General features: G+C 36.6%; 1 long non-coding RNA gene across 4 annotated transcripts in view; it reads left to right on the top strand.

Moving 5' to 3' along the window:
• LOC141570624 (uncharacterized) overlaps positions 1-20,662 on the top strand; it is a 757,454-nt gene that overhangs the window by 709,566 nt on the left and 27,226 nt on the right. Inside the window, exons 9-10 of one of the 4 annotated variants that reach the window (XR_012494841.2) lie at positions 4,400-4,513; positions 6,772-9,128. The exons of the other annotated variants lie outside the window; for them this stretch is intronic. This is a non-coding gene — a long non-coding RNA (uncharacterized LOC141570624). Of the gene's footprint in view, positions 1-4,399; positions 4,514-6,771; positions 9,129-20,662 lie in introns of those variants that run through there. 4 annotated transcript variants of the gene reach the window in all.

Consider the following 20,662-nt stretch of genomic DNA (forward strand, 5'->3'; position numbering starts at 1 on the left):
CCCGTCTGTTCTCATGAAAGGTAAAACACTTTGTCTGATCTCAGTTTCTACTTTATTTCTCTTCTGCTTTATGGTCAGTCAGCAAAGCAAAGGTTAGTAGTGTCAAAAATCCCGAAACAGATGTTTCCCCTTTTGGAAGGCAGAAGGTGGAATGGGAGAAAGGGAGGATTATATATGCTTCTACATTTTCGTTTCTCTCTTTTACTTCTTTTGCACAAGAAGTTACAAGTCCATTTCAGAAGGGGTAGTGCTTAGAGAGCAGGGGGCACAGAAGGGTGAGAGCAGATGGTGCAAAGATGGAGGAGAAAAGGAGGGGCTGCAGACTAGAGCTAGAGAGACATTCACTCCACTTTACGATCAATAACCCCAAGAAAGAAGGTGAGAAGGTAACATTTGAAACACATCTATATAATTTGCAGCTTGTTTTTAATATACAAATCATGTTGCCCATGGCCAGAGCAGACCAATCTGATGAATTAAAAAAAAAAAAAAAGTGTAACATCACAATTACAATGTGGATGTCTTATGTTCAACCTTTTTTGACAAGATCTCCAGCTACCTTCCAAGTCTCCCTATTTGTCTTCTAGAAACCCCAGAAGTCACTTCATTCATTGGGTACGTAGGGCCAGTCCTCAGGGATATATTGTTTTTCTATTTTTGCTATTCTATAATAGCTCTACCTCTGCTTGGTAATGTCTGTTGCCTTTGAGTCCCTTTGAAAGTGCCATTATTTGTACTCCGTATCTATTCATGGGGATGTAAAGTACAACATAGAGAATACAGTCAATATTGTTACAACTATGTATAGTGCCAGGTGGGTACTAGACTAATTGCAGGGATTCTTTCCTTCTTTCCTTCCTTCCTTCCTTCCTTTCTTCCTTCCTTCCTTCCTTCCTTCCTTCCTTCCTTCCTTCCTTCCTTCCTTTCTTCCTTCCTTCCTTCTCCCTTCCTTCTTTTTCTCTTTTCAAATAAGTCATTTGTTGAAGGCAGCAGAATTCCATATTAGCCCTGTCAGCCATATGAATGGTGAACATGGTTGCCTCAATATGGAGTCATCTACCACCCTATGAGTTGCATTTCCCTTAGTTGGTGATGGATAATTCCCATATGCTAAAATCTGTGGGTCATCACTATTATCTATGGCAATGCTGAAGGAAGTCAGTATTTCTTCTGAGGTTGAACTTCACCCTCTATGATGTGTTTCTTAATCTTTTTTGTATTATCACACTCCCCTTCTTGCCCTCCCACCCCACCAGAAGACTTTTTAATTTTGTTTTCTGAAACACTTCTGCCATCCTGTGTGATATTTTAATACGATAGATATAACATTTGTCCGTTTATCACCATGGCCCTCCAAACAGCGTAATAATGAAATTTTTTTTTCACTCCCTCCTAGGCACTAATTTGTACCCTTGGGACAATATCCAACCTTATGTAGAATGCATGCTCTATGAAAAGGATGACGTGAGTGCCTACAGATCTGATAATGCAGAGAACATTTCTTCTTCTTCTTTTTTTTTTTTTTTTAAGGTACGCAGTTCATTATAATAGAATGACTAGAGACTTAAGACTCAGAGAGATAGGATTCCTGGTTCTGCCATTCCCAGCTGGGTGATCTTAGGAAAACATACTTGAGCCTTATTTTATAAACAGTAAAATGTAGCAAAGTATAGTTTTTTCATGCTTTGCTACATTTTACTGTTTGGGGATTAACTTTTAAAAGTCCCTGTGTAGTTCTTATCAGAATACCTCTTATGTAAGTTCAATTCCCCAAGAATTATTTTAGTTTATATTGGTCAACTCATCAATTTATTACCCTCCATTTTCATGGAGTTGTAGTCCTGCTGGATTATTTTACACACTGTCTCTTATATTCATCTCCATAAAATGCTGTAACTTATAGAGACATTCTTGAAACGGGTTCATTCTCCCTTCTGGAAAGGAAAACAGCTTATGTTTACAGCTCTCCCATCCCAGATCCCATCAGGAAGGAAGCTAAACAGAACACAGGTAGGTTAAGAAAACATTTCCAGAGATATGCATATTTTCTGAGTCTCAAATTGAACAATAACTTTTTGGGTTCCCACTAGAAGTGTTGGAGTCTGCTCAAGAAAATGCTTTATATATATATATATATATATATATATATATATATATATATATATATATATTTCAAATAGTTATTTATAGTATTTTTATACTTCAAATAGTTATTTGAAGTAACTATTCACCAGAGGTTCTTGGGAACTTTCCTTTAAACCTTCTGTTAAACCTTCTTAATCCTTCCTACTCAAACTGTGATCCACACACCAGCAGCTCCAGTACCCCCTGGGAGCTTGTTAGAAATGTGGAATCTCAAGTCACATCCAAGAACTACTGAATCAGATCTTCATTTCAGTAAGATCCCCAGCTGATCTGTATGCACAGCCAAGTTTGAGAAGCACTTTGCATAATCACTTTTCTACCTCTAACTGCATCCAATGATTATTAATCTTCTAATAACCCATAATTAATGCTATTTGCAAATATCATTATTGCCTATTAATATGTATTAACACTATCTACTAAGTGCTAAGCCCAGCTTTCTTCAGTAAACATAGTATTATTCACTGACCACACCCATAGAGTAATTCTAAACTTCAGTATTTTTATGACTCACCTGCAAAGCCTGCCAAAAATTCAGGAGACTACCCACAAAGACTAGGATTTATTAGATCTGAGATGGCCTCTAAGAATCTGAATTTTCCACAGTCACTTAAGGTTTTCCTATGCAAGTGGTTCCTGGACCATAGTTTACGGAAATGGTGTTAAACTATAACATTAAAAACAAAAGTCTCTTAACCATTTTTATCCCTTTAATCATGGGGGTTTCTGGTCACTGTGGAGGTTTACATTAGGAGTATAGAGAGCCCAGATGCGTATACAAAATCAGCCTTCATGGAACACTTCCTGGTCACACTCGGACCTTCTCATTCTCTCTGATGTTGCAACTGTGCTCAGAAAAGACCATGTGAGAGTGGCTGTGACTGCAGAAAATGTATTGCAGTGCTTACGAATCAAGAGGAGTGGTTTCTATCACTATTTTCTCTTTAGTCAACAAGCACTGCAAAGATCACTAATATTTATTCTAATATTTATACCTCTTCTTATAAGTGTGCGGGAAAGAAGAAGGAAAGGTAAGAACTATCAGACACATGATGCTTTGAGGGGAATTTTAAACTAATTCTTAACTTGGCAGTATTGTACACATTGGGCAGTAAATAGTTAATTCACAGCCATTGAATCCTGCTTGTCTTTCCATTAGAATTAACAAGCAAAACACATTAGAAGTCTTTCAGAAGTTGATTACAAAGAAGAAAACACATTAGTGGAAGTAAAATATACAATTTGAAAAATAACAGTCTTTTTCATCGTGCTTGAGAAACAGATGCTTGAATAATCGTCACCTTACACACAAGTCTCCTTCAGAAAGAATAAATGTAATTACCTATAGCTGTTACTTGGAGATGGAAATAGAAATATAATAGCAAAGATTGGTAGCACATATTATATGAAAGGATTAAATAACTCTCTGTATATTCAATACGGTAGAAGAGGCTTTTATGTTCAATGGGAGAGTCCATCAGGAAAGACATCTTAGTCAGTGGGGATATTTGACATTGAACCAGATTAGAATTACCTCTGGGGGCAGTTTTGCAAATTTGACTTGAGATGTTAGAGCTACCTTTAGAGATTCTTAGGTATCAGGACTTTCTTCAGCACTAGACTTAATCAGAAATTATAGAAGTAGGACTAATTTTTGAGTGTTTATCATCTATCTATCTATCTATCTATCTATCTATCTATCTATCTATCTATCTATCTATCATCTATCTATCTATCTGGAGTAAATGAAGTTACTTTCGATCCAAATTGATTCACAAGATTCTATGGGGGCAGCTGGAAGTTATGTTACAGGAAATGCAGTAGCAAATAATGAACGATGTATTGTAGGGCAGAGTCAAAAAGCTGTGGGTCATGAGGAAGCAGATGGGCTACTTAAGGACTGATCTAGAAAGGAGACTAAACCTGAGAAGGAATTTGTTTCATCGTTAGTTGTTAACAGAAAGCAGGTAAAAAATATCTTCTGCCACCCCAGTTCTCATGGTATGTCCTCATCATAAACACTTGCTTACTTTTCCTATAAAGAAATGGTTATAAAAAGTAAGATTACTTGAAGTACATCTAAGGTACTAAAACTGGGTTCCCCAGTCATTGTAATGTGACCGGTAAAAATCACAGAGAGCCTGGGGAAATCATGAGATTGACATTTCCTTAAGTGCAACTTTTGAATCAACTTTAAAGAAATTGTCTTTACTTTGGCTAAGCAAAGAGACGGTGTTTTCTTTTTATTTTCCAGTGTACATGTTTTTCCTTGTCCACATCTTCTTCCACAAAGAACTGTTATTCACATCAGCCTTTTGGATTTGTAAGACACGATTTACATCTTCCAAGGAACTCTTTATGGCACCAGGTATATTTATAGTTAGACTACCGGGGGGCGGGGGTGGGGAGATTAACAATGAGCTCTCTCAGGGCCTCCCACCTGCCCTTGTACTCTAGTTTTCAGAGATGCCTAATAGACCCCAGTAGATCATGCTGACCTGGCTTCATTCAAACTGGGGATGGAAAATTTCCACGAGCACACCATGGTCACACCAGTTACATATATGAACATCTGCTGGATCAATGCAGTAGATAAAGCAAACTATGTCTCTCTCTCTCTCTCTCTCTCTCTCTCTCTCTCTCTCTCTCTCTCTCTCTCTCTCTTTAACATATGCATAAGGTGTGAATTTAAGGAAGCCTGGATAAGAGAATTTAAAGTTGGGTTGTTAGATTGGGTTTGTTGAGAAGGTTCTTAGAATTAGAGTGATCTAATGGGTGAAAATAAAAAGTGAGGTAAGATTGGATAGTACTCAAAAAGAAACAGAGCAGTGAGATTAAAAATTCATAGATTTAGAACACTTTGCTAACTGTTATATAGAAAGTAGCTTTTCAAAAGTAGATAGAGTTTCTCCTATGGTTATTGGCACTTTTCCCGAGTCGGAGGCAAAGAGTTCTTTGAATTTCAAGAGAAAAGGATTCTTTAAGGATATGGTTGCAATGGGACCTCTGGGAAATAAGAAAACTTATCTTTCCAAATAGCAGGTTAGAGGGCTTTGTCGGTATTAGTGTTTTATAGGGACTACTCTCAGGCACAAACATGCTGGAATGAATGGTGGTTCAACCTAAGGCCTGGGGCCTACAGGTGAAGGGGATTAAACAATTTTGAGATAGAGAAAACAGAAGCAAAGCTAAGACCAGTATAATCAACTGAAGTTATAAAAGTGCCTATGGCTTATCAAGAAATTATAAAGGAAAAAGCTATTACAAATAAGCTGCATGGAAAGGCTATACAGCTCTATTAAAGAATGCAAAAGTTATTAAATGCATGGAATATTTTATATAATATGGAAATACTGCACACCATTATTTAAATCTGATATTACTCTCCACATGTAATTGGTAGTTTTCTGCAGGAAGGATCAGCAGAAAATGCTTAACTCTTTAGTCCTCAGCGAGATTGGACCATTGAAGAAAACAGTGGGTACCTTCCATTAAAATTAAGGAACTAGACAAAGTCCCAGGATGTTTTCACCAAAAGGAACTGAAAGCAAAGCTTTATAAATTAAGACCATCCTATCAAGATAGGAAGCATATTATATTCATCTTTACTAGCTCAATGCCTAGTGCAATGCATGGGACATAATTTTTGTTTTGTTATGCAATGATTGTGTGTGTGTGAGTGTGTGTGTGCGCGCCTTAAAGATGTATCAGCAAAATTGTTTCCTGTTAATGTTAAATTGAAATCTTAGTGTAATATCCTTTCAAACACTCTACTTCTCCCCACCCTCCCTAATATCCTTTCAAACATCCTACTTCTCCCTACCCCCACCCCAAAAAAGTCTAAAACGGGAAAAATGTAAATGAAAAAGAAAGGCAAATAACTTAGATCAGCAAATGAAAAGACAAGAGAAATCCCCAATAGAAATATGTTTCTGGGTAGAAAAAAAAAGTCACATGAATAATAGCAGGAACATTATATATCTAATTAAACATAATATTTAAAATTGGGGCAATGGGTTAAATTGGAACATTAATGTTTGGCAAAAGGAATTCATTTGCATGCAGAAATTGGGGTTGTCATCAACTGCTGTTGTAGTTTTAGTAAGTCTTTAAATTTTCATCTTTTCCCTTTGTACTTTTCCATTAAACACAGCATATTATAATCAGATCAGTAGGTCAGCCAAGAGCGCAGAATTTATATTTCAAAATGACTCTCAATAGTTAACAATCTAGCAGCACAATAAAGCCCATTTCAGGTGTAGAGTCCAAGCTTTTTCAGATTGTTCAAGTCTAAGCAGTCAGCCTCCCATGCCTGATGGTTTTCTCAGTAATCCCAGCTGGTCCCTGCCATGTGAGGTCCAGCAAATCAACTCTCGCTATAGCCGCTGCTGCTGGGAGCAAGGAGAAGCAGCCCTGTAGGCTTTGCTCTGTGACAGTGAGGGAGGCACTGTGTGGGAACAGAGTCCCAGAGGGCAGTTTCCAGGCTCTCGGCCTCATGTGGAAAGGTGCTGGCTTGGGTAGTAGATGGCCATCGACTGTGACTGGTTGGCCATCAGCTCTAACCAGTTAGCCATTGGCCACTGATATAACTGCCATGGCTGCATTGGTTTGTTACTTGGTTGGCAGGCAGAAAAGTGGACGGAGGATTGCGCATCCGTGTGGATACTACTTCCTGTGTGCCACTCGACCGGCCGCCAGCGAGACTGGGGTGCAGGAAGACCCCTTGTTGGGGTACTGGTGGATGTTTGCCTTTGTATCTTCAACCCAGCCACCAGAGAGAATATAGTGGTATGAACCCCCTATCTATGGCTCCGTGAATGTTCCTTTTTGGCCTCACCATATCCTATGTTCTTATGTGAGGAGCGGGACCAGAGTCACTGCATGGAACACTGTATACCCAATTTAGCTCTCAGCATGAATCCATTCATGGAGGATGTTGGTACATTTAAATCACGTTTTCTTATTATTAACAATCATAAGCCAAATCCATGTTTTAAAATTAAACATTCACCCTAATAGCTAGTGAAGTTGAGCAGTTTTTCATATATCTGTTGACCATTTGTATGTCTTCTTGGAGAAGTGTCTGTTCAGGTCCTCTGCCCAGTTTTTGATTGGATTGTTTGGGTTTTGTTGTTGTTGTTATTGTTGAGTTGTATGACTTCTTTATATATTTTGGATAGTAGCCCCTTACTGGAGGTGTTGTTTGCAAATATCTTTCCCATTCTGTTGGTGGCCTCTTTGTTTTGTTGATGGTTTCTTTTGCTGTGCGGAAGCTTTTTTGTTTGATATAGTCCCATTCATTTATTTTTGCTTTTATTTTCCTTGCTTTTGGGGTCAAATTTATAATATCCTCTCTGAACCCAAGGTCCATACGTTTAATACCTATGCTTTCTTCCATACAATTAAGTTTTTCAGGTCTTATGTTTTCATCTTTGATCCATTTTGAATTAATTTTGGTATATGGGGACAAAAAGCAGTCTAGTTTCATTCTGTTGCATGTGGCTTTCCAGTTTTCCCAATGCATATCGAAACCACAATGAGATACCACCTCACAACTTTTAGAATGGTTATTATCAACAAGGTAAGTAATAACAAGTGTAGGAGAGGTTGTGGGGGAAAAGGAACCCTCATATAATACAATGCTAGTGGCAATGTAAACTGTACAGCCTCTATGGAAAACAGTATGGAGTTTTCTCAAAAAATTAAGAACAGAATTACCATAGGACCCAGCAATCACTCTTCTGTGTATCTACCCCCAAAACCTGAAAACATTAATCTGTAAAGATATATGTACCCCAATGTTACTTAAAGCATTATTCATGGTGGCCAAGACATGGAAACAACCAAAGTGTCCTTTGATAGATGATTGGATACATAAATACAATAGAACATTACTCGGCCATAAAAAAAGATGAAATACTGCCATTGTAACAACATGGATGGATCTTGAGATTATCATGCTAAGTGAAATAGGGCAGACAGAAAATTGAGAACTCTATGATTTTACTCATATGTGGGATATAAAACTGAAAGCAACAAATGAACAAGACAAACAAAGAAATAAAAACTCATAGACAACAGTTTAGTGGTTACCAGAGGGTAAGGGGGGAGGGAGGATGGTATAATAGAAGAGAGTAAAGGGGGGTCAAATATATGGTGATGGAAGAAGAACTAACTCTGGGTGGTGAACATACAATGCAATATGTAGATGATGTATTATAGAATTGTACACCTAAAACATATATAATTTTACTAACCAATGTCACCCCAATACATTTAATAAAAATAAAAAAACATAAAAATTAAACATTTTGCCTTAGCATAGATAATTTTATGTTTTCTTGTACACTGGAGGGTGCAGGGAAGAGAAGTGTGGTAACTGAGGGTGAAATTTCTTGTAATGACAATAGGTTATGTTTATTAGGTGCTTTCTGTGAGCAAGGCATTAGGTTAAGCTCTTTTTGTGCATTATGCCATTTAATCCTAACAAAATTCTAATGAGGGAGATACCATTATAATTCTCATATTAATGAAAAAGAAAAGGAGGTTTTAAAGGTTAAATAACTTGCTTAAGTAGCACAGCTGAGATTGAACCCAAATGTTATCTGAGTCCAATTCTCATGTTTTTTCACCACAGTGTATTGGATATCCTTCAAACTGTAAAGGAACAAGAGAGACCTAGCATTTGGTACAAGGGTCTCTCTGGGCAGTTCTCTAATGTCTTGGGTAATATATCTTGCTTCTTGGAGAATTTAGTGAAGCTGAGACTCATTTTGTAGACTCTGTTCTCTTCCTGCACGGAAAGGAAGAGATTGGGGAGGAATGGTCTTCCACAGTGTACGATTGTTCTCCTGGCCTCTCAGCATTTGACATACATTTTCAGGCTCAGATCAGATGTCATTTTCCCTGAGTAAACTTCCAGAAGCACCCTCACCTGCAAAGTCAATATTAAGCATTCTTTCCCTACTCAGTCCCTACCACACTTTCTGCATATTATTTCCTCTGCACTTCCCTATGCATGTCTACAGGGCAATGTCTGCATCTTATCTGTAGTTTCATTTCCAAAGCACAGCACCCCACTGAGGAGAGATTGTCGAAGGGAGTTAAATCTCATTTAAAACGTTCTGCTTCAATTTTATACATTTAGATGCTTTTGTTTATAATTTTAAAACGCCTAAGAAATGAGAGGAAAGAATGAAGGCCACTTAACTGATCAATTCGTATAAGATAATATGAGCCCTTACCAAGTGCCTTTATCCAGGTAGGCTTTTTATTATATGGTTCCCAAGTGAGAGAGTACTGTACTCTGATGATTCCGTTCAAATTCACAGTGGAATGGAGAAGTTCCACAGGCACAAAGCTTGCTGCTGCTCCCAGGCCCTCACCTCATCTTTCTATTTGCCAGAATTCATTCAAGCAACCATCCAAAAATCATCATTTGCATATTGAACACTAAGTTGGAGAGGGATCAGAAGACTGAGGTGGTTATCAGGAAGGGAAATTACAAAGGTAAACACAATGGCAAAAGTCTTTGTTTTCAAAGGACTCATTTTCTATTAGAGAAAACATGCAAATTTTGCTCTTACTGATATTTAACACTATTTTGTTCTGACAACACAAAAGCAATTTTTGTTTGTATAACACTTGACAGTTTACAAAGCACTATGACACTCATTCATTGTTTCATTTTGTTTTCAAGATAGGCCCCCCAAAAGAATCATGGTGACGCTGAAGACCAAGCATACTTTGTTATTTCTTGTATCCAGTTTGTGGGAATGAGAGACAACCAATGGAAGGTCATGCTAATTTAAGATCATGCTGACGGCATAGAGAAAAGGCTGTTCTTTTGTAATAGACATTAAAGGCGCGTGTCCTAGGCTAGACTTCTATATTGTCACAAATCAGTCCCTGGTTCCATTTTTAGCTCTCAGTGTAAGGGGAAAAATAAAAAATAATATATATATATATATGTATGTATGTATATATATATATATATATATATATATATATATATATATATACATATATATATATATATATATATATATATATATATATTCCCTATCTTAAAAAACAGCAGCAATGAAATCATACCAACTCTTTCATGTTAGATCAAAACTTTCATTGTGATTCTGTTTTCTCATTGAGATGCTGCACAATTGCAACTAACTGTCATCAATAAAATCAAGAAAACAAGATTTTTATTGTGGTTGTTATTTTGTTTTGTTTTTATGAAGGAAAAACAGAGGCAAATAACTTTGACAACCAGAAAAAAAGCTTTTACAGGTAAATGGCATGTTTACATGCATTTTTTTCTATCATAAAAGCCCTCAAATCAATTTCCCTCTAATTGATAAAGGTTGATTGTATTTGAGAGAATAGCACATGGCTTCAAAGATGAGTTGAGTAAATTTTATTAGGGACCAAAGGGGTTTTAGGAGATTCATATTTGCCTTCCTGGGACTAGCTGTGTTAGCCTCCTCCCAAGAAGGAAATATGATCTAACTCATCGAGACAAGATGAGTTCTGCAAACAGTTGGACCCTGATGGTCACACACCCTAGTGACAACAGGGTCGGTGCCAGCATGTCCCACCTAATAATAATGCAGTCTTCAATTTAAGGATGGCTCCAGGCCCAGTCATTTCTCTTTTGTAATGGTAAATGACTCTTTAAGCCTTGGGAAAGAAAGAAAGGTTTCGGCAAAAACCCAGAAAGTTAAGGCATGTGTTTGCTCCACAATGAATATTCTCCTCCAAAATAGAAATATTCTATCAATACAATTAGCACCAAAATATTCCCCAGTTCTCAAGTCCTACAAAAGAAATAGAAATACTGACAAAGGAAAGGTGGCTCATCACCGTTCATTAAATAAAGAACAGCTAAAAATGAGTAGCCAGGCTTTTGATTGGTTTGTTTTCTCTTTCCAAGACCAAGGAAACTAAAGAGATTATGAAACACTGTCATTTGAACAGATGGGTTAGATATTCAGCTCATGAAATATCAGTTGAAAAGCAATAATTAAATTATTTCTGTTTTAAAACATCATTTCTTATTGAGGAGTCATAGTCTAAGGATGGTGATCTTTTCTCTATCACTAGGTTCAGAGCAAATAAACTGATAGAGCATGAGCTATTTAGATGAGGGTAAGGAAGACTTTCTTGATAAGGAGAGACTACCAAATGATTGAGAAAAAAAAATCATCTCATAGTCTCGAAAAAATAGGCTATGTTTTCTGTTGGAATGGGTCCAATTACAGTTCTGATTAGGTAGTGTTGAAGTTTTGCTTTCTTTTTTTTTTTTTTTTGGAATCTTTGAGCTCCATAACTCTTTCTAAAATTAACTTTTCTATTTTGAGGTAATTATAGATTTGCTTGCAGTTGTAAGAAATAATATAGAGGTACCACCCTTTACTTGTGTCCCCAAATGGTAATATCTTGCAAAACTATGCTACAATATCACAATCAGGATCTTGATATTGATACAGTCAAGATATGGAAGAGTTTCATCACCACAAGGATCCCTCTGTTGCACTTTTATAGCCACACTTATCAACTCTTTTCTCCTTGTCCCTGACCCCTGTCAACTACTAATTTGTTATCCATTTCTAAAATTTTGTGATTTCAAAAGTTATGTAAATTGAATCGTACAGTATGTGATTTTTTTTTAAATTAAAGTTTATTGCGGTGACAATGGTTAGTAAAGTTACATAGGTTTCAAGTGTACAATTCTGGAATACATCATCTATAAATCCCATTGTGTGTTCACCACCCAGTGTCAGTTCTCCTTCCATCAACATATATTTGATCCCTTTTACCCTCACCTCCCACCCCCCACCCCCCTTGCCCTCTGGTAACCACTAAACTGTTGTCTGTGTCTATGAGTTTTTGTTTCACCAATCCCTCTCCTGGGTATCTCCCAAAAAAATCTGAAAACATTTATCCGTAAAGATGTATGTGCTCCAGTGTTCATTGCAGCTTTATTTATGGTGACCAAGACATGGAAACAACTAAAGTGTCCTTTGATAGATGATTGGATAAAGAAGATGTGGTATATATACAAAAAGGAATACTATTCTGCCATAAGAAAAGATGAAGTAGTGCCATTTGCGACATCATGGATGGATCTTGAGATTATTATGCTAAGTGAAACAGTATGTGATCTTTTGATATTGATGTTTTGCACTCAGCCTAGTCCCTGGAGATTCCTCCAGTTAATGTGTCTATTAATTGTTTGCTCTTTTTTTTTGCTAATATTCTGTGGCATGTTTGTGTCACAGTTTGTATAACCAGGCACCCATTGAAGGACAGCTGGGTTGTGTACAGTCCTTGTCTATTATGAATAAAGTTGTTATGAATATTCACATGCAGGTTTTTACATGAACATAAGTTTCATTTCTTATAAATGCCCAGGAGTGGAATTGTTAAGTTGTATAGCAGTTATTAAGAAACTGCCAAAATGTTTTCCAAGGTGACCATGCCATTTTATATTCCCACCTGCATTTGCTGCTGTTACTAGTTTTTATTTTAACCATTCTAATAGTTATATAGTGATATCTCAGTGGGGTTTTAGTCTGCATTTTTTTTCTAATGGCTAATGAGGTTGAACATATGTTCTGCTTATGTGAATGTCATACTCGTATGTATAACCACTTTGGTGAAATGTTTATTCATGTTTTTTTTGCCCACTTTTTAATTGGATTATTTGGGTTTTTATACTGCTGAATTTTGAGAATTCTTTGTATATTCCAGTTACTAATTGTCTGTCAAATATATAATACGAAAACATTTTTCCACAGTCGGTAGTGTAAGTTTTCATGTTCTTAACAGAGTCTTTTGGAGTTCGCATGTTTTTAAATTTTGTTGAGATTCAAATTATTATTAGGTTGGTGCAAAAATAATTGTAGTTTTTGCAATTATATTTAACCTTTTAAATCACAATTACTTTTGCACAAACCTAGTAATTTTTTTAATGGTTCAAGTCCATGAACTCTTTGTGTAGCTCTAGATCCTGAAGATTTTCTGATTTTTTTTTCTGAAAAGTTTTGTAGTTCAACATTTTACATTTTCCTGTGACTCATTTTGAGTTATTTTTTTGTATAAAGTATGAGGCTTCAGTGGGATTTATTTTTATTTTTATTATTTTTGCCTATGGATGTCCAATTCTAATACTATTTGTTGAAAATACTATATGTTTTTCATTGAATTACTTTTGTAATCTTGTAAGGCCATAACTTTGACCATCAAAAAGACACAAATTGAGCTAAAATTCCTTATACCTAACGAAACTAGTTCATGCTTAAAGGGCACTCATTCTGTGCCTAGGCATTGTTCTTAGCTTTTTCCCTTTCTTTACCTATTTAATTGCCTCAGTAACTCATTGTCTTATAACTATAACAGAGTGAAATGCTCAGACTGACTCCATCTTATTCAAGCCTGCTTTGTTCCCATGGCCTTCAAGTAAATAGCTTCTTGCATATAGATATGCTTGCATATAGAGGAATTTTGCTTGTGGCTTGAGTTTTTGGAAAAACGGCCCTTACCAGAAGGTGTGTTTCCCAAGGAGATAAGAGAAGTATATGCAAAAATAATGATTGTTTATCAGAGATTCACAGGAACCTTATGAATGGATTCCTATCAACTAGAGTCAATGGACTAAGAACAAAATAGTTCTGCAATCTTCCTCGGACCCCTGCTGGCGCTCAGATGTCTGTGGTCCTCAATAAACTCTTGCCCCTCCCATTTCCCTTTCCCTTGACATAAAAGAAGCCTGAACGCTGTGCTTTCTTAAAATGGACTTGAGGAATCACTGGGTCTCCCGTCTTCTCAGATGGCACCTTCTAGATCAATAAACCTTTCCTTACTCCAAACCCTGATGCTTTTAGTTTGGGCCTTTTGAAGCATCTGGCACATGGACTTTGGTCCAGTAACATGACTCTTTGAGGTAGGTATCATTATTGTTCCCATTCCACAGATAAGGAAACTGGAACTTTGCCAGGTTAAAGGACTTGCTCAAAGTCGCAAAACTAGTAAGTTGGGACGCCAGGATTTGAACCCAGATAATGTGCCACTAGTGGTTGTGCTCTTAACTTTGTGAGAACTGCATTATTTACAGTGTGCCAGATGTTAAGCAAAATATTGAACATTTTGCCATTTTTCTCACTGTTATCCCAAAGCATTTCAACTAGTGTAGGAATAAAAGACTCTCCACACATTCCTCTTTGTAGGTTTCATGTGTTTGATGTTTTATTCATATCAAAACCCTCATGTCTATAAAAATACAACTTAAGAGTCAAAAAGCATCAAATCATTTTCTAAATTTGGAGTCTGTTTCACAAGTTGAAGCTCTCAGTTGTTGACACCTTGAACTTTCTGTTGCCTGCAGATCAACTCTTCCCCACAGGGTCCAATAAAACACGTGACTCCACTGGGGAATCCCAGCACTATTATCATTAGCCAATGACAGAGCTTGTGACTGTTTACTAGAATCAACTCCTTCTTTTTTTATTTTTTTTTATTTAACATTTGTCCTTTCAAGTTTGTTTCCTGGCCTCTTAGAATACGTACAGCAAGTATTCATGAAAAATGAAGGCAATGTAGAAAGTAACAATGCCAGCAAGGCTGTCAGAGAAAAATGAGACAAAAATGGCAATGCAAAATTCCCAAAATGGCAAATGCTTTGTTTCAAATGTAGAAAAGAAAGTACAGTTTTAAAATATAAACAACAGATTATTCAAAAACTTATACTCTCAGTTAAAATAACACACACAAAATACCTTATTTTTCTATAAGGGCATTTTGGAATCTTTATTTCAATAAGCTCTTCTAAAGTTGCAGAATCTGACACAGATGAAAGAGCCAGAAGCTCCTTCTCACAAGGTGAAATCAAACTGACTTGGGCTATAAGGGAGATATTAAACTGAGTTTGAAGAATTTCCTTATTATTCTGTTTATCTGTTCATGAAGTAACTTCTCATGTTCTCCTCTTAAATGAGAAGCACTGTCCTAAGAATGTTGTTTGTGGTGTTTTGCCATATTGAGAACAAGAAGATGGGATAAAATCTAGTCGGAAGGTACTTGAAGGCTCAATATGAAAATAACTTGATATGATCTGACAAAATATTCAACATTTTGCTTAACATCTGGCACACTATAAATAATGCAGTCCTCACAAAAGTTAATAGCACAACCCAGGTACCTTATCTGGGTTCAAATCCTGGCTTCCCAACATACTAATTTTGTGACTTCGAGCATATCATTTAACCTGGCAGAGTTTCAGTTTCCTTATCTGTGAAACGGGAACAATAATGATACCTACTTCAAGGAATAATAAGGCAATTAAATGTTATGAGTTATTGAGGTAATTACATGTGTAAAGAAATGCAAAGAGCTAAGAACAATGCCTAGGAGCAGAATTACCACTCTTTAAGCTTGAACTATTACTTTCGTTAGTATAACAAAATTTAGCTACATTTCTGTCTTTTTTTGATGTTCCAGGATGTTTTAAAGTTGTCATCTTGATTTTAAAATATGTCCCCAAATGATTTCCAAACCTCCTGAGACATTCCTGTCACTAAAATTGGATAGGTTGTGCACGTTATATATATATATATACTTGATTGTTTAGAAATTGCAGGGTACTGTGTCTGTAATTGATGAAGCTGCTACCAAGTAGAGGTGATGGAGTTTATGGAATATAAACCACGTAATTGATTTCTTCTGAAATCATATATAAATTACATGAAATACAGCACTTTGGAATCTTGAATCCATTTCCTGCCCTTCTTTTTCTATCCCCCTCTCCTCAATCTCCTCAATATTCTCGGTCTTTCTTCTACACTTCTTTGTTCCCTGTCTCACTTTCCATACGCGGAGAATTCATACCATGTATTAAAATAATACTCATATTTAATTAAACTCTAGGTTTTTAAATATTTACATGTAAGGGAAATTATAAATTACAAATCCATTTAGTGTTAGGGTCCTTGGTGAAACAGAGAAAGTGAGCCTTGTATTTTATACTTTTTAAACGATTCCCAGAACTGTAAATAAAACAAACTCAAAGTTGTTCTTGTTGGCTTAGGCTATAGAGAATCTGAGGCATTAGCAAAAGGCCAGCTTTTTAAAAAATTACTTTTCTTTGTTTTCCTTCCCTGTAGATAGAGAGGCTCGATATTGCAGCAAGACATTTAAGTATGTATATCATTTGTTCTGAATTTCATTATAAAAATAAAAAAGGGCAAAAGTAGAGTGTAGTATGTGGAATTGTCAGTGTCTCTGAGAGACTTAATTAATGGTGAGTTAAATTCAAGATAAAAAGTAAATCTGATAATATGCCTTTTTTTCTATAACTGTGTACAATTATGACCTTCCCCATAACCAACTTGCTTTGGCAAAGTCTATTTTTCACAAGATCCTCTAAGTGATGTTTTTGAAATGTAAACCAGAATATGTCAACTCAAAACCCTCCAAAGGCTTTCAGTCTCACTCAGAATAAAATCTAAAGGCCTTTCAATGGCCTCACAAGGTCCATTGCTCTTGGTATCTCATGCCCTACTGGCCTCCTTTTCTCTCCTTAGCATCTTCAAATCCACTCATCCATCTGCCCGGACTGCTGTTCCCCCAACACATCCCCATAGCTCATTCTCTTGTCTCCTTCAGGTACTTGGTCCTTGGCCATTTTACACAACCACCCTCCATCCTGACTCCTACAATTTTTCCTTTTCCTTTGCTTTATTTTTCTCCTTAGTACTTTTCAAAATCTAACACTGCATATATTACATATGTATCTTGTTTTATGGTTGTTTTGTTTTGCCTTTTTTATTCCCGACTAAAATGTAAATACAAAAAATGTAGGTATTTCTAGCTTATTAATAAGGTAATACATTTCAAACATATAAAACAGGTCCTGGCACATTGTATGATCTTAGTAGATACTTGTTAATGAATGCTTAATAGATGATCAAGTCACCTTTCAACAGAGGCTGAAAGAAACCTGCCATTTCTCACTTGTTATTTATGAAGAACTATGGACTGATAGAAGCAGAACAGACAAGGTCACTGGTTGGATATCTACAATTACATTTTCCTAAAAAAAGTTATTTATGTAATTTCGTATGTTGGGGTGTAATTATAAGAGAGGTCTACAGGTCTACCTAAATTAGTTAGTCAACTAATTGAAATTTCTGTTTCTATTTTGCTGTAGGATGCAACCAGTTGCAGTGTCTCAGCCCATAAATAGTGCCAACATTGATTCAATAAAACAGAATGTAGTTTGGAGAAAGTTTGGTTCCACACATGCTAGATGAGAAAAAACTATCTAGGCAGCTTTGAACTTAGTCAGGCTTGGGTTTGATTCCCAGCTCTGCCAATAATTATCCACATGAATTTGGCTAAGTTGTGGATCCTTTCTTAACTTCGATTTTCTCTTCCTTAATGAATGAAGACACTAGAGGTGTTGTTGTATTAGTTTCCTGTGGCTGTTGTAACAAATTACAACAAACTTGGTGGCTTAAGAAAACCCAGAAATTTATTCTCTCACCGTTCTGGAGTCCAGAAGTCCAAAATCAGTATCATTAGGCTGAAATCCTGCCAAAGGTGTTGGCAGGACCACCCACCCTCCAGAGACTAAGAATCATTCCTTGCCTCTTCCAGCTTCTTAGGTCTGTTGGCATTCCATTGCTTTTGGCCATATCACTCTAATTTCTGTCTCTATCTTCATACTTGCTTCTCTCTTTTTATCTGTATAGTCTCCCGCCTCTTCTCCCTTATAAAGATACATGTGATTGCATTTAGGGCCCGCCCAGATAATCCAGAATAATCTTGTCATCTCAAAATCCTTAATTTAGTCACATCTTCAAAGACCCTATTTCCAAATAAGGTAATATCTATAGGTCCAGGGATTAGGACGTGCATATGTTTTGGGGTATCATTTTTCAGCCTACTGCAGGTGTCCTTTCAGGATTGATAGTATAATACCTGGCATATTTTATAAATTCAGTAGCCTTCCCTTTCCTTTGCCTTTTCCCTCTCCTCCTCCCTGTCTTTACAACTATGCTCCACAACACCACCTCTCACCCCCAAGCTAGATAAGACTATGAAACAGACTATGCCTGCCTTGGCATCCCTGTTGCCTTTTAAGGTCTTTCCTTTCATTAGCTAGTCAAAAACATTTATTTAGGAGTTGTGAAATGCAATGCCCTAGACTTTGGAGTATTAAAAAAAGTAGAGGAAGAAAAAAACATTCCTTCTCCACAAATAGCTCACATTCTGGTGTGGGAGATGGATAGTTAAACAACCACTTGTAATGCAAGGAAGAAGAGTATATGATTTACACGGAAGTATCTGTAATGCACAGTAAGGTAATAAAGGAATTCATAATTGTAATTGAGAGGTGGGGGCTAGAGAAAGTATCTTGGAGCCGGTGAAATTTGAACTGAGTCTTGATGATAAGAAGGATGTCAATGGATTAATAATAATGGAAAAAAATTTAAGATAGGAGAAAGGCACAGCAGAAAGTGCTCTTTTATTCCGCTGGAAAATCAGTATCTTTCCACTTCCCCCAGTCTGCATTAAACATAGCTCTTGGATCAGCCCATCTAAACCTGCTACATCCTCAGTGCACCATGTGGGAAAATATCCTCTTCTCTCACTCCCCCTCCAATTAGATGCTTTAATCTAGGTGTTGAAAAGAAAAGTATATGATTAATCTAATTTACTATATGGTGTGTGTGGCTGATAGCTCCTAAAATCTCCTAAAACAAAAAGAGGAGTTTCTTAGCACAAATAAACTTCTTTGGGGATTATGTACCATGTATAAATTTATGTCCAGGAAGAGTGTGTTCATAAATCACCTATATGAAGGAAGATTACTCTAAACTACCAAAATGATAAGCATAGGAAATATTTCAAATGGTAAAAATGCCTAAGTAAGCAGCAAAGATTCTGAGCTATAGAAGACCACTTCATTATTTTTTTTATGCTCCATCATGCCCATGTTGTCAGGAGAGAAGAATTCTGCCTCCCACTCTCATCCCTACCCAACCCTCCAAAAACAGGAAAGAAAAAAAACCTTATTTTTAATTCTCTCTTCACATTTTCTAAGAGGCAACTTGGGAAGCAATGGACAGAAACAAATCAGGCAACCCTCTCCCTTTTTTTTTTTTTTTTTTCCCCAGCTAATTCAGAATGAATTGGATTTACACAAGCAACAGTGCTTAAGCAAAACCGTTCCTATGGTTACACAGAAGGCTTTCTAAATGTGGCACAAGATTCAGGCAGCCAAAATGACTTGACTGTTTATGTTAAATATGAAGTCTATTCCCTATTGAAATTTAATGATCTACTAGCTGCATTTTAGCAGCTTGCACCCTGATAAAATTAACATTTCGAATACATTTGGAGAGATAAATTGCTTTAGCAATTGGCGAGTATTCACTCATTTTTATTTGATCACATCAGTGATTCAGATGAAAGCATTTGCCCCTGTACTATTAGAAATTAGGTCTACAAATTATCGTCATCTCTGGGCCTGCAAGTCCCCAAACACATTTTATTATCTTTCTGCAGTTTAGCTGGTGCCAGATGTTAGACCTAACACTTTGTAAGAGTTCTCAGGGAGAAAAAAAAAAAAAAAAATTTTTTTTCTTTTATAGCAACCAGGCAGAATCAACATTGTTTCTTGTGGCATCTCTTGAGCCATCCAGTGGTTCTCAAATATCCAACAAGGTGAACAGTTCAGACAGGGTGAAGTCCATTCCCTACCTCCTCCTACTTCTCCTGAATGAGAAAGACAATCTGTCTGTTTTGAAAAGCTGACAGGAAACTGGAGCTGGGAAAGATATATTCACTGCGTATTTTAGCTGACACCATTCAAATTTGCTACATAAAGGCATTCCTTCATATCTGTTAGTAGGAAACTCCCATTCAGCAAAAACAGAAAATAAAACAGCCTACAGGATGACACCCTCATGTATTTATTAATATATTAGTTTAATGCAACTAATACTTTTGAGCACCTTATATAGACTAGGCATGATATAAAGGACTATTGCTATAGAAATAAAATACATAGTCCATGAACACAAATAACCCTTGGTTAAGTAGAAGTCACAGGCAATAAATCATGGTGTGCCAGGTCTTTCTTCTCAATAGATTACTATGTATATCTTCATATGATCATCACCATCTTCCACTAATGCAATCAAATCACACCAAACATAAAAAACAAAACAAAACTGTGTAAAGATTTGTGTTGTCAGGGAAGTATTACTGTACACATATGACTAGGAATATCTCCATAACTCAATCCCTCAAATCGCTCCTTTGTAAGGTCATTGACTGGGGAATTTCTGTTCCGTTTTCTTTCTCTACAGGGCCCCAATTCATTGGCATCTGTCTCTTTCCCCAGGATCTCCCTGCCAAAACAAATTCAGGTTCAGAAAAGGTGCCTGCTTTTCTATCCAATACTCAAGTCTGCATTTTTCCAAAGCCACGAAGTATGTACCTTAGGATCATGATA

This window comes from Rhinolophus sinicus, chromosome 17, assembly GCF_057876585.1.
Source record: "Rhinolophus sinicus isolate RSI-liver-muscle chromosome 17, RSI-T2T, whole genome shotgun sequence".
NCBI classification, from domain to species: Eukaryota; Metazoa; Chordata; class Mammalia; order Chiroptera; family Rhinolophidae; genus Rhinolophus; species Rhinolophus sinicus.